This window comes from Suncus etruscus, chromosome 18 (genome assembly GCF_024139225.1).
Source record: "Suncus etruscus isolate mSunEtr1 chromosome 18, mSunEtr1.pri.cur, whole genome shotgun sequence".
Classification (NCBI taxonomy): Eukaryota; Metazoa; Chordata; class Mammalia; order Eulipotyphla; family Soricidae; genus Suncus; species Suncus etruscus.
In genome coordinates this window covers 15857378-15871408 of record NC_064865.1, presented here as the reverse complement: position 1 = coordinate 15871408, position 14031 = coordinate 15857378, and the positions used below count along the sequence as shown (strand labels likewise).

General features: G+C 41.0%; 1 protein-coding gene across 1 annotated transcript in view; it reads right to left on the bottom strand.

The window, feature by feature from the left end:
• The window catches only part of TNFRSF21 (TNF receptor superfamily member 21), a 76274-nt gene that overhangs the window by 61772 nt on the left and 471 nt on the right, over positions 1 to 14031 (bottom strand). The gene's annotated exons all lie outside the window — the stretch shown is intronic.

The window sequence follows — 14031 nt, the reverse complement described above, 5'->3', positions numbered from 1 at the left end:
TGGGAATTCTCTAGATTTGGAGAGAAAAAGAACGTATGCAAAGGAAGGCTCCATGTAAGAACTAGCTTCCACAAATCACAGACCAAAATGTTCCCAGTGACATTATATAAATTTGTTGGCTCTCACATTTCCTACTATCCTCTCTGATTAAAAAAAGTCTTCTGTTGCTAGGGGAAAAGCAGGCACTGTTGTAAAAGCTGGCAAATAGAGAGACTGCCAGTGCTAGAATGTGCTGACTGTAAGACTGGAAGGAGGCAAGCTCAGGGGACATGGGAAAAAGGAAAAAAACAGGCAAGACAACGTAGAGGCTGTCCTCTCTGGCACCTGCAATGCAGAAAAGCATGCACTCTGCACTCAGCATATAGACCCTGAATAACAAAACTCCATCTTCTAACCATCACTGCCATAGTTATTTCTGTAGGCTCGAGCACCCTAATACACACACACATGCCAAGAGCAATAGCGATGACACTGACCTGGGAAAGACGAACTATCAACAACAAGACAACGGTAAGGATTTAAGAAGCATACTCACAGTGCCCTCTAAGAACTGATAGAATTCTTATATAAACAAGGCAAAACAAATGACAGAAGGCAGAGCAGCCACTCCAGCAAGAAAGCATCAACAAAAGCTACTATAGCCAAGAATGTACTGAATAGACCCAGTTTTACCAGGCACAAGGATGTGGCTGGGGGAGCTTGGCCAATAGTTCAAGTCATGTGCATATCCTCATGAGTACAGAGGGCTGATATTATTACCTACTTCGTTGAGATTGTCTTCAGAATCAAAAGTTCATTCAGATAAAACAGGTGCATGACACAGGTACATGCTTCATATATAGATGTGTATATACATTTATATACATATATAGATATCAGACTTCAGACTTTAAGATGTCATCCTAAAACATGCTTATTTATCTTCAAACCTTCTACAACATAGAAAATACAGATATGTAAGGGCTGCAGAGATAGTATAGCAGGTAAGATATAGCCTTACATATGTATAGCTGATAATGGGATCGATTACCAGCATCTCAAAGGACCCCTGATCACCACCAGGAGTGAATCCTGAGTACAGAGTCAGGAGCAACAACTGAGCATTTTTGGGTCTGGCCCACACTACTCCCAGGTGTGGCTCAAACCCCAACACCACCTTCACCACCAAAATACAGACAGCTTGGCAATGAGTTAAAAGACAGACAAGGCCCTTCCAAGTAGTTTTAAATTATAAACAGTATGTAGCAAATGAAAGAGCACAAGAGAAAGGATAGGGTTTCTATTAATAAATGTACTAGATAAATAGGGCAGAATCGAATCATTTTTTCAGAGTAAAAAAATCCCTAATACAGTGACACAAGATGTTAAATAGTTCTAGGACTTACACCAGTGGTGGGCAAATCCTTGCCAACTGCTTACTTTCTTATAGCCGGCAAGCTAAGAAAGGTTTCTAATTTTAAAATAGTTGGGGATATGGGAATCAAAAGAATACTAATACTTTGTGGCCCATAAAAAATATATGAAATTTAAATGTCAGTTTCCATAAATCTTGCCCAAATCTTTAGTTACTGCCTTGAGTTACTTTTTAAATAGTAGTTTAGTAGATTCGTTGGTGCAAAGATTTCTGGGGTCTTCTTGGATTGGAGGAGGACAGTTTCCCCTTTCTGCCTGAAGGCACAGCAGACCACAGTCTCAACCAATTCCATCTGACAGAAACCACCCAGCTTCACAACTGAACTCAAAAAGTATGAGCAGCTAAATCTTCCAGGTGGGACCCATTTATGGGATGAAAACTCTTTAGATATTCTCGGAATGGGGATGAGCCAAGTTCTAAAATATCCATCTCATTGCCACTAGAAAACCCAAAAGCCCCCAACCCACACTCAACATCCTCTTGTCAGAAAAGGTTGTGTAGCTACACTAAGGTCCAAAAGAAAATGAAGGTCACGACTCTTTCCAGGTAGACTGGGGCCTTCTCAAATTGGTGGTGGGCAGATTCCTTTTTCTGCCTGAAGGCCCAGCAACCCACAGTCTCAACTGACACCCTCCAATGAAATGGCCCAGCTCTCCTACTCAACTTTTAAACTACCAAGTTACCAAATTTGCCCCAGATAGATTCTGCCATGCACTACATCATGCAACCACACAAACCCCAAAATTATACAGTAGTGTCAACCCGCTATCATCACAGCTAATCTGATGGGAAAGTTGCATAGAAGATCACCAAACTATGCGAGCCTACACAATAGCAGGAGTCTCAACTGGCACCACTGTCCAGTAAATTCTGAAGATGATGATTTTAGTAACACTAGTGAGATATAACTATTATAAATTGATCCTGAGTGACTTGAGTTTTGAAACTTGCATTTGCTTTAGTGGGTTTTTTTTTTTGGGGGGGGATTGTTTGTTTTTGGGTCACACCCCGCAGCGCTCAGGGGTTGCTCCTGGCTCTGTGCTCAGAAAGCGATCCTGGCAGGCATAGGGGACCATATGGGATTTCGGGATTCGAACCAATGTCCGTACTGAAACAACTGTGTGCATGGCAAATGCCATTCCACTGTGCTTTCTCTCTGGTCCCTTTGCTTTTGTGTTTTAATAAATAATATTAAGTAAATTTTTTGGACCTGCACTTCAAGGGTTGTGAGTGGGAAACTGGGAACAATGGTGAAGGGAAAGTCACTGGTAGTGAGATTGGTGTTCGAACATTTAATACTGAAACCAACTGTTTTAAAAGCAGTTTGGTAAGCTACTGTGTCATAACAAAAAAATAAATTTTGGGGGGGGTTTTGGGGCCACACCCGGTGATGTTCAGGGGTTGGTCCTGGCTCTGCACTCATAGAAATTGCTCCTGGCTTGGAAGACCATATGAGACGCCAGGGATAGAACCGAGGTCCGTCCTGGGTCAGCCACATGCAAGGCAAATACCTTACCATTGTGCCATCGCTCCAGCCCCCCAAAAATTATTTTTTAAGAAAGAAAAAAGACTATGTAAAAAAATGTAGTTTCTACAAGACCACATAGTCCACAAAGCAAGTGGGGAAAAAAGTTATCTAATTCTTTACAGACAAATCTGTGTCTAAAATTTAGGAAACATTCCAGATTACAGTCCTCACTTAAAGCAACCCTAATGTCCAGAAAAGCAAACCTATTTTGAAATGTCACATATAAAGTAAAAATTAATCAGGTTAATTAACCCATTTGAAAGGTCAGTTTCTGGCCATTAAAAGAAAATCAAGAGCCAAAGGATATTCTAAAACAAAATGAATGAGTTTAAGAATATTAACCTTCATTTTTGTGTTCTTAAATATTTAAAGTTGAATGTAAAATCATGCCTGAAACAACCAATAGAATAACCAAAGATGGAAAGAAATCATCCAATGGAGATTAGTACAGATTCCTCTCAGTAGCTGAGGCAGCAGACATGAGTATTTACAAAGGGAATAATCACATGGAGGAATTTATGAGCTCTCCAGCAACTACTGAAATGAATTTGCATAACCAATGACCCTTTGCATACTTACATTAAAGCAGCATAAATAAATTTAAATAAATTCCAAAAAGCAGTCATGCTTATGGGGTAGAAGAGATAGCTATAGGTTGCTGGTGCTTTTGGAGATTAATCAGTCTCTCTAAGCCAATCTGGCAATATGCAACAAGAGCCATAAAATCGCTCATCCATTCCCTGTGACCCAGCAATTCCACTTTGGGGAATATACCTTAGGGAAACAAAGCAATTGGACAAAGAGCTATTGGTTTGCATAGAGACAACTTCATTAGTGCTGCCTGTAGTCAAAGAACAATGACAGCAGCCCAAGCACATAACATCCAACAGGATATGAGGACAGCTCAACTCACTGCCAGCCAGGAGACAGCTATGAAAACTTGCCATACATAAAAGCTGAACCAACACAAATCATAGGCACCTCAAACCCAAAAACATCCAAACTCCTTCAGCTTGCTCAACTCTACAAAAACCAGCAAGTCTCTAGGTTGTAAACATCTTCTCTTTCAAAGAACAGACTACAGATTACCCGGACTGTTCAGGGACTAGGACAACAATCTTTTTTTTTTTTTTTTTTTTTTTTTTTTTTTTTTTTTGGTTTTTGGGCCACACCCTGTGACGCTCAGGGGTTACTCCTGGCTATGCGCTCAGAAGTTGCTCCTGGCTTCTTGGGGGACCATATGGGACGCCGGGGGATCGAACCGTGGTCCGTCCTAGGCTAGCACAGGCAAGGCAGGAACCTTACCTCCAGCGCCACTGCCCGGCCCCAGGACAACAATCTTGATGATTCCCTTCTTTCAACTCCTCTAGCCCATCTTATCTCACCAATTTTAAACCCTCCAAATGCCCTCAAATCCATCTAGTACCCCCACTATCTCCAATATGTCCATCACCTCTCCCTAAACTACTGTATAGGATTCCTATTAGCTTCTGTTTCTCCTCCTCTCTAATTCAATCTTCACAGGCTTGCCAGAGATCTTGTTAACATTTGTTTGTGGCCACACCCAGGGTTGCTCAGGAGTGACTTCTAGCTTTGTACTTGGGAGTCATTTCATGGGGACCCATGTGGTGATAGGGATCAACTCCAGGCCTCCTGCATGTAACACATGTGTTCACACCCATTGAGCTATCTCTTCAATCACTAAAAACCTAATTCAAGTTCGACTCTTTTCCTCTTCACCTGCTCAAGTAGTCATTCTCATTTCCTCATGCATTTATACCTTAAAAGATCTTTATGATCTGGACTCTGCCTTCCTCTGTGCTCCCTTTGCACTTACTCATTGAGTACTAATACCAACCTTTATAAATTTCCTTCTATTTTCTTGGCATACATGCTCTTTTCCTACCTGTAGGCCATTCCACATACTGTGCACTCTATCAGTATATTCTTGTCCCTGATATTTCAACAACTAATTTTCTTAAATAAAATTTCTTTTATCTTCCCTAATGAAATGGAAACTCCAAGAGGGACCATGAACAGCTCCTTCACTACCATAGACATATACTCTAAGAAAGCTGGACATTTAGAAGATGTAACATGTTTTTTGAAGTTTTGAGCAAATCCCAGTAGTGTTCAGGGTTTACCCCAGGCTCTGCTCTCAGGGTACAAGGCAAATGCCTTATTCACTGTAATATCGCAATGGCCTTGATGTGCCATTAATTTTGAGTAAAAAATATAAATTTATCTCTGTAAACCAGGGGTCTCAAACTCAATTTACCTGAGGGCCACAGGAGGCAAAGTCAGGGTAATCATTGAGTGCAAAGTCAGTAGTAAGCCTTGAACATTGGGGGTGTGACCCAAATAACTAAAACAAAACAAAACAAAAAAAGATTCCTCTAGGACAGGGCCACAAAATGTTTAATAATAGAAAGTGTTTGGGGCCGTTTAGCAATAGCAAATAGCTAAATAAGAAAAAGCAGACTATAAGCCCATACATTCAGTTGTTAATATAAATGTATACTGTCAAAGAATAGAAATAAATTGGGAAGACAAGACTAGCTTAAGTTTAAAGTATTTTGGGTTAATTACTCAAATGTCTTTTCTAGAATAAATGATTAAGCTTTGAGCAAGATCCTTCTAAGATACACTGAACAAACATTTGTCGATTAGTATGTTTCAAGGTTTTGAGCTAGAAATAAAAAAGATAAACAGCATATTGAGAGCGTAAAGGGAAATAAAAACCTTGGTCCTGAACATTTTAAATGAGGAGAGAATGAAGCTCAAATCTTGTCCAACTTGGTATTTTTCTTGAACCATATACATAACACTAAAATTCAAAGCCAGAGTAAAGATGTGAACTAAAAGAAGTGCGAGGAATAATAAACAGTAAAATTATCTTAGGAAGCCGACATGATTTACGTCTGTAACATCCCCCCTCCCCCACCTTAACCTAATCCTACTTCAGTTGAGGAAGCCACACCTAGGATGAAATCAGGTAGTCATCTTGTTTTAAGAAAACAGAATTAATGAGAAGATATCATCTTATCTGTATCTTACTCTATGCAATGTGGAATCTATTAAGAGACATATTTAAACCTTTGCTTAGAAGAGCACTACAATGAGTGGGATCAACCCTCCAAAACACATTACAGCAGGGGGTCCTTAAGCAATTTCTGGAGACCAAAATGAAAAGTTAACAAAGGAGAAATTGGTACCAGATGATGCCACAACCCAGGCACTCATCCTATATGATCATCTGAATGGCAGAAAAGAAAACCCTTGAAAGCTGCTCAAGGTTCTCAAGATAAATGAGTTGAAACTACCTGGCTAAGCAAAATCCCTGTCACACTGTTACTCACTAAGCAAATATTTTTTTAAATGATCCAAGCAGCAGGAAAGCAAAGTATCCATTTCCTATTTATAACATTTTCAATTTGCGAGAGTATCTTTCCATCTTAGCTATGGCACCATTGCCCGTCAGAGTCTCACCAGAGGAAAATCTGCGCCAATGACTGACTCACCACCAACAACACCCCATCCCACCTTGTCCCTCCACAGAAGGTGCTCTTACTTCAAAATCAGCCTTTTGGCTAACCTGCCAAGTATCATCATGGAACAGAAACATTCCCCTTATGGAAAGAGAAAGTTCAACTCTGGGATAAAATCATTCCTCTAACAGGAAACAAAATCCCGGTAAACTAAGGTCTCTTCATTCTCTACTTGGCAAAAAAGTACAAAACCACACTGACCCAGATTTGACACATCTCGAGCCATTTCCAGTTGCTCCGCTAGCACTTCTGGTAAGTCTTATTCCCTGATCTGGAAAATGGACTAATGCTACTTCTTTATGGGCTTAGAAGACTGAGGTCACTTGTAGAAAGTCATCAACACAAAGCCAACAGTAACTAGGCACATTACAATAGTGAGGGTTAATATTAACTATTTGTAGTCTCTCCCCTTGGGACTACTCTCAGTACTATTTTTTTTCTATTTTACTCATTAAAATCATTTAAAATATGATCATTTATAAGAATATTGAGTCATTACTCTATAGTTAGAGTTACTATATCAATCCTTTTACCAGTGTTTCAAGTGCCCACCACCAAAAACCCTTCCCTTCCCGCCTCCCTCCCCAACTCCCTCTGTTCCCAGTTTTATTAATCCTGTCTCAAGCAAGGTCTGTTTGCATTGAGGATTGTCTAATCCCTCTTATTCTACATATGAACTAGATCATATTTACTTTGGGACTCATTTAGCATAATACCTTTCAATTCCATCCAAGTTACAGGAAACTGCAAAATTTCATCTTAGTGCTGACCAGTAGTATCAAGTGTATATATACCCCACCATTTCTTTTTCTTTTTCCTCTTTGGTTTGTTAGTCCTGGTAGTACTAGGTTCTCTGTTCCGAGAGCTCACCTTGAACTGCTCTGGAGACTACATGCAGTGCCAGGAATCAACTAGTCAATCACATGGAAGGCAAGCACCATAACTCCTATACTGTCTCTCCAGATCCTACCCCCAGTTTCTTTTTCCACTCATTTGCTGCTGAGCAAAATCTTGCTCTCCCTTAGTTTCCACAACTCACTCTTCCAGCTCTGTTGCATCTGTTAAAATCAGGTTTCTCCTCCCAAAACAGACTTGCCAACAATTCACAACTCTGCATGATAGAGCTGGAGGGCATGAAAGGTATGTAAATCCAGACAGCCTTTTGCAACCCCTCTAATGAGGGGAAGCAATAGGGCTTTGAATCCACTGTCTCAGCCCCAACTTTAGCACATGCTGCTGACATCTGCTAGGTTTCTCTTAGATTGTAACCTCCACGTGAACACCTCTGAGTCTGGATTCAGGCTGCAAATGGAAGGTGCTAGGAAAGCCAGGTGGCGGCACACACACACACTAATGTAGGATTTGTTTGATTTTTTTGTATTTGACAAATACAAACACTGAGCCACGTCAGTAGTAATTCATGATCTGGCCATTCTCGCTAAAGAATGAAAAGTCCAGCAGCTGCTTTTGCAGCCACAGCAGCAAAACCCTGTGCCCTGTTATTCAACATTAAGTGGGTGCCAATTCTGAGGACCAAGATGACTCCTATTTTGGCTTAGATTTGGCTTAGAAACCTCTGCACCTAATGGATGATCCAGCCTAAATCTGCTCCAATTGGTCATGAGAAATATGCCCAATAATTATGAGATACCTGGAGATTCTCTAGTGACAGAATCTCCTAGGAAGTGGCTGGTGACCTGGCATCACAGAAATTTGCAGGTTGGTTCAAGCAAGGAAGAGGGCCAGCAGAATATTAGCCTTAGTGGAACACAACATTGGCATTTACACAAAAAAAAAAAAATCCCTAGACTGTGCTGGCTCCTGAATAGTCTGAGGATGCATCTGACCATTTTGAGTCAACAGCAACATATTTTACGTAAGTTTACTTATGCTGATTAGATTTTCCAGGCTTTACAAAGACAGTTGGGTCCAAAATAGATCTGCATCTTAACTCAGGTGTCTCCAAAGGCTTTACCTCTCACATCTTCACAAATGGAATCAAGTGTAAAGTTAAAGTGTGATGTGGCACCTTCTAATCTGCAAAGTCTCAAGTTCTGGACCACCTGAGAGAGCCGATCCAGGAGCTTAGTCCTTAAACTAAAGAGCAGACCTGGAGGAAAAAAGCCATCTACATACTATCTTTCCTGGCACATATGGCATTAACTGTGCCTCTTCTATTTCTATTCTGTTCCAAAAACTTGATCCAAATTCAACCATGTCTACATAAGATCTACACTTATTTCATCTCAAGTTGTTTTTTCTCAACTTGAGGTAGTATGCATTCCATTTGATGAAATGTATATTCTTGCATATTTAGTTTGCTTGTGCATTTTATAAGGACTGGGAAGCAGACTGAAAGAGATAAGAAAGCTCAATACCATGCTGTGCATTTTGACACCCAGGAATTCTGCATTTCAGTAGAACTCTCTGCTTCTCATTCTTTTGATTATCTGTCACTTTTCCTAGCAAGGCTAATGTATTCTGCAACATGAAAGAGTTTCCTTTCTTGAATTTTCAGGCTAAGTTTCTTCAAGTATTTTGAAGATTTTAATGTCATTCATATTTTTTTTTACTTTACATACATTCATTAACTGACTGCAGAAGCAAGAGAAATCAAACTTATTTGCCATAAACATTCTATTTGTGCTTGTAAGCCAAGACCCAAATCTAAAGTGATACCCAGATTTTCACTGCCTATGAAGTGACTTTCAATAGTAGGGTTTCAATAAAGCGTCAAAAAAAAAAAAATCTACTTTTTTTTTTTTTTTGCTGATGTTTTTTGCCACAGCCAGAATGCTAAGAGTCTATGCCCAATTTAGGGCTCTCTCCCAGTGATGCTGAAGATCAAATTCAGAGCCCCAGCAGGCAAAGCTAGTGCTCCTGCTCTTTGAGATATTTCCACAACCCACAATATAATCTATTTTAAGTTTTAGGATTTGGGAGGGCACATCTGCTGGTGCTCAGGAGTTACTCCCAACAGTGTGGATGTTGCTGCAGGCGGGTCTCAGGGAACCATGTGGTGCTAGAGCTGGAACATAAGTCTCCCATAAGCAAAGCATGTTTTTCAGCCCTCTAAACCAGGGATCCTCAAACTTTTTAAACAGGGGGCCAGTTCGCTGCCCTTCAGACCATTGGAGGGTCTGACTATAGTAAAAACAAAACTTATGAATGAATTTTTATGCACACTGCATATATCTTATTTTGCAATGAAGAAACAAAACAGATACAAATACAATATGTGGCCCTTGGGCCATAGTTTGAGGACCACTGCTCTAAATTATGCTCAAAATATGTTTTTTGACATGGAATCTACTCAGCTCCCCCCAGCTGTTGGATCTTTTTTTTTTTTTTAACAGATGGAAACATGGAGGCTGCAGATTCTTCATTGACTTGTCATTAGTTAATAAGATGGTTGTTCCCTTTCCAGTTTTCTGTTCCAGTATTTGGGCTTAAGAACTATAGAATCAAGTATAAAGAAAGGAGAAAGTCTCTAGAATATATAATCAACTTTAATAAAAATTTTTACTAGAACCAAGTCCTTTAGAACATTAGCCAGCTTACTTAAATTTTCAGAAAATGCAGGACCAAGACAATAGGTCCTGCTAAGTTACATTCAGTTAAAAGGACAATGATGAATGTTAATGCTTGCTTTTTTGTAAGCTAACACACAACTGAGCAGGTGCTTAGAGCAAATGTTCCTCTACCTGTAATTCATAATAATTGCACAAGAGTGGTTTCCACAACTTTCACTTGTCCTTTATCAACTAGAACTCCCTTCTCTTCAGGCTGCTCCACTGACATGCCCAATCCAAGCAAGCTCCCTGAAGGCCAGAGAGACAGCTCGATGCATGTTGGATTATACCGGGCAAGCCCTTCCAAGGCATTCGGCAACACTGGCACAACCTAAAGATCTTGTTTAGACTTTTGGCCCAGAAAATATATTTCGTCTTTAAATTTGTGATTTCCTTGCCAATATCAGGCAGATGTCTGAACTCGTCAGTCACAGAAGGACAATCGAGAGCCCCTCTTTTCCAAAGGCACTCATAAAATTCTCACTGAAGTTCTGCAAAAAACTAAACCACCAGTTTTCACTTTCCCCCAGTGAGCCTTCTTTGTTGCTGCATTTCCTCATCTAAGTCATTTGGAGTTGTGAAACGGGCAATGTGGCAGTAACACAGGATATAGGGAAGGCAGTCCTAGGTTCCAGTCTCAGTGCTATTAATTCAAAGCTATGTAGGCCTAGCACAGACCAATCTACACTGCAGCCTCCAGTTTCTTAACTGTAAAGTGAAGATAGCACCACCTGCTTCAAGGGAGATAATTGAGATACTGGAAAATAGTAACTTATATCTATAAAATATTTATAATCATACTCTAAATAATAGGTAATCACGATGTATAATATTGTACAGGGGCCAGAGAGTACTATAATACTCAGGCTAGAAGTTATAAGTGCTAGCCTTGCATGTGACCAACCAAAAATTTAATCCCCAGAGTCATATATGTATGATGCCATGATCCCTTAGCTTTTCCAGGAGTTATCTTTGAGCACCAGGAGTAGCCCCTGTGCACCACCAGATGTAATCTCCAAACACACCCACACTATATATATGTGTGTGTGTATTACATTCTATGTTATAAAGTTATAATATATAGTTATAAAGTTCTCTTTTATACAGTTAGCTTGTCTTAATAAGAAAGAAAGATCCAACAGGGGGCTGGAGAAATAGCATGGAGGTAGGACAGTTTGCTTTGCATATAGAAGGATGGTGGTTTGAATCCCGGCATCCCATATGGTCCCACAAGCCTGCCAGGAGCGATTTCTAAGCTTAGAGCCAGGAGTAACCCCTGAGCACTGCCGAGTGTGACCCAAAAACCAAAAAAATAAAATAAAATAAGAAAAAAAAATAAAAAGAAAAAAAGGAAAAGAAAGAACGATACAACAGAATGACAATAACAAAAAAAAAGTTAGTTACCCAAGGGGCCAAAGCAATGGTGCAAGCCTTGCTCACACTAGCCTAAGACATAGGTTTGACCCCCCAGTGTCCCATATGGTCCTCCAAGCCAGGAGCGATTTCTGAGATCATAGCCAAAAGTAACCCCTGAGCATCACTGGGTGTAGCCCAAAAACCAAAATAAAAAGTTATTTCCTCAAAAACTATAGCAAACAGGTTTGCTATAGTTTTGGGTTTGTTATTTTTTCTAATAAACTGTAATCAATGTCCCCATATGCCTGAGCAGTGTTCTGAACATTTTAACATATTTGCTTAAACTCCAATATCTACTGTCTCAATTTCACATGCGCAAGAATTTCAATGAGTTAAGGAATACTTCGAAAAATGTCATGAGATCATTATTGTATACTTTGATAGCACTTTCCCTGAGCTCTGGGGCTTAGAGTAGAGGAGGGAAAAATAAAAGACATTGTCTCCCTAGTTTAGGGGGTTGGTGGGGGTATTTTAGTGTACCCCTGGTGACCCATGCTTCAACTTCTCAGTCTCCCTTCCCAATAACAGGATTAATCAACCTGAGACCATTGCATAACTGTACATGGAAAGCTATCTAACACAGTTACCAGGAAAAATAAGGATTGCAGTGTTGGACAACTCCTTGAAATGGCTTCTTAGCTCAATACTGTTCATTTCTTTTAAAAGCCTAATTTACATTGTCATCAATTGCAAATCTAGAAATCAATAGTTTAAGAAAAAGGGATTTAAGTATTAAGTGACTAAAGCAACCTACATTTAGATGACATCAAGATCTTCTAATTTTAAGGCCAGTCTTGATGAAAAGTAGACCAAATAAATGAAGCATCGCATTGATTAAAATTTCATCTGCGAGATAGTGCTTGCCTTGCATGCATCCAATCTGCCATCCCCGGCATCCCATATGATCCCATGAGCCCAGCAGGACTGACCCCTGAGCACAGAGCCTGAAATAAGCTCTGAGCACAGCTGGGTGTGGCCCCCAAACAAAAGAAATCAAAAATTTCATCTGGGAGTGATTTAATGATTCTAATAATGATCAAATATGACGAGGGACCCACTAGGCAGGTAATAGGGATAAATAGAAGATCTAAATGAGAAGGAAGTTCAAGGCTACATTCACCTTCAGTGACACTAAGATAAGTGCTCCCACTTAACAGGGTTCCCCCCCCCAAAAAAAAACACTGGTGCTCTAACAACAGGTAAGAGACCCCCTGCTGCGACATTGATTTCAGCCCTCTAAATGCTGACTTAGCCTTTACTATAAATGGGCATAAAAGAGTCTGTAAAGGGACATTGGGTCATGATTCATTATAAATGCTAACAGCACCAAACTTTTCTGAACTTTCTCTTCCCCTTAAAACACACTGAGGAGAAAACAGATTGTCTGTAGGATGAATTCCAGGTCCATAGCAACTGTAATGCCCTGGAATCTAAACAGACTTTGGCCGGCCATGTAATGAATCCATCTGGGCAAGAGACAGCAAGCCTCTCTCTCTCTCTCTCTCTCTCTCTCTCTCTCTCTCTCTCTCTCTCTCTCTCTCTCTCTCTCTCTCTCTGTCTCTCTTCTCTCTCTCTTCTCTCTCTCTCTCTCCTCTCTCTCTCCTCTCTCCTTTCTCTCTTCTCTCTCTCTTTCCCTCTCTCCCTCCTCTCTGTCTCTCTCCCCTCTCTCCTCTCTCCTTTCTCTCTTCTCTCTCTCTTTCCCTCTCTCCCTCCTCTCTGTCTCTCTCCCCTCTCTCTGTCTCTCTCTCTTCGTCTCTGTCTCTGTCTCTCTCTGTCTCTGTCTGTCTGTCTGTCTCTCTTTCACTCTCACTCTCTCTCTCCAATATTCAGCCTGACCGAGAAAATAAAATTCTAGTGTTTGTTTTTGTTTGGCTCTTAGCTCTCAGCATTGCCATTCCTCCCAGTGGAGACAGAAAGGCCTGGGAAGCTTCTGCTTCTCCAGGTTTGTATGGCATACAAATGGTCTTCCCACCCTAACATTTGCAAAGAAGTGAAAGAAAACAAGGGAAGGTAAGTCTTAAGTTTGGGGAAAGGATGCTTGCAGGCTCCCACCAGGTAAGAAGTGATGGAGGACCCACTAGAGGACACTGCCCTAGAGCTAATTGCAGTTGGGAGGTGCTCAAAGAAAGATGCTGCCCCACCCTGCGTGATCAGCAATCCCGCAGCAAGGCAAGGAAGGAAGGATGGGAGTAGAGGGAAGAAAACAATTTCATTTTCCTTCATGCAGTTCTTAATCCTGCCCCCCCCCTTCAAATGCCAGCGCGCTGGACAAGACTGGGAGAAGGAGCTTGGGGTGTGCCTGCTTGAGCTTGTGTCTCCGGCTTGCAAAAAATAACTAAGAACCAGCAGCCCAGCTCAATAAGGGCAAATGGGGGTGTCTGGGGGACTGACACCCCTCTTTGAAGCCACTGCTAGCTAGGTGCAGAGGCAACGCGGTGGGGCCCAGCCAGGGTGTGCACCGGTGTCATGTCCCTCTCTCCCACTGCGGTAGCATCCCGACATGACACTGCAGCAGCCAACAAAGCGCCCCGCATCACCGTCCCGCACTTTGGT